Source organism: Propithecus coquereli, unplaced genomic scaffold (assembly GCF_000956105.1).
Source record: "Propithecus coquereli isolate 6110/MARCELLA unplaced genomic scaffold, Pcoq_1.0 Scaffold3, whole genome shotgun sequence".
Taxonomy (NCBI): domain Eukaryota; kingdom Metazoa; phylum Chordata; class Mammalia; order Primates; family Indriidae; genus Propithecus; species Propithecus coquereli.
This window is the reverse complement of record NW_012148618.1, coordinates 12,299,206-12,300,450: the sequence shown is the minus strand read 5'-3', so window position 1 is coordinate 12,300,450 and position 1,245 is coordinate 12,299,206.

Sequence of the window (1,245 nt, the reverse complement as noted above, 5' to 3'; positions counted from 1 at the left end):
TTTTTAATTAAGTTTTTATTTTGAGATAATTATAGAGTATATGTAGTTTAAGGAATAATACAGAAAAATCCTGTGTATACCCTATGCCCAGATTCCCCTAATGGTAACACCTTGAAAAACTATAATACTATGATATCACAACTAGGTCATTGACATATAGTCAAGATACAGAACATTTCCATCACCAGAGGGATCTCTCACATTGCCCATTTATAGTCACTCTCACTTCCCTCCCACCTCCAACCTCCTTAGCCCTGGTAACCAGTAATCTGTTCTCCATTTCTGTAATTTTGTCATTTCCAGAAAGTTTTATAAATAGAGTCATACACAATCTGTGACCTTTGGGATTGGCTTTTTTCACTCAGCATAGTTCTCTAGAGATTCCTCTAGGTTGGTGCATGTATCAACAGTTCCCTCTTGCTGAGTGGTATCCTCTGATATGAATCAACCACAGTTCATTTAACCATTCACCTGTTGAAGGACATGTGCGTTGTTTCCAGTTTTTGCCTATTATGAAAAAAAGCTGCTATAAACATTTGTGTACAGGTTTTTGTGTGAACATAAGTCTTCATTTCTCTGGAATAAAAGTGCAGTGCTTGGTCATGTGGTAATTGCATGTTTAGTTTTTTAAGAAACTGCCAGATTGTTTTCCAAAGTGGCTGTACCATTTTGCATTCCCAACAGCAATGTATGAGTAATAAAGTTTCTCCAAATCCTTCCTAATACTTGTAACTATTTGTCTTTTTTATTTTAGCAATGTGAGTATGGGTGAGGTGGCTTTATTTTGCATTTCCCTGATGACTAATAATGTTTTCATATGTTTATTTGCTACCTGTATATCTTCTTCATTAAAATGTCTCTTCACGTTTTTTGTCCATGGATTGTTTAGACTGTTTTCTTTTTACTGTTGAGTTTTAAGAATTTTCTTTTTTTTTAATTTTATTTTATTCTTTAAGAGATGAGGTCTTGCTATGTTGCCCAGTACAGTGGTTACTCACAGGTGCAATCCCACTACTGAAAAAGCAGAGGAATTTTGATCTGTTCTGTTTCCAACCTGGGCCAGTTCACCCCTCCTTAGGCAATCTGGTGGTCCCCCACTCCTGGTAGGTCACCATATTAATGACAGACTTAGTGTGGACACCCCATCAGCATAGACAGTCCAGAACTCCCGGGCTCAAGTGATCCTCCCACCTCAGCCTCCAGAGTAGCTGGGACTACAGGAGCATGCCATCAAACCTGGTGAAA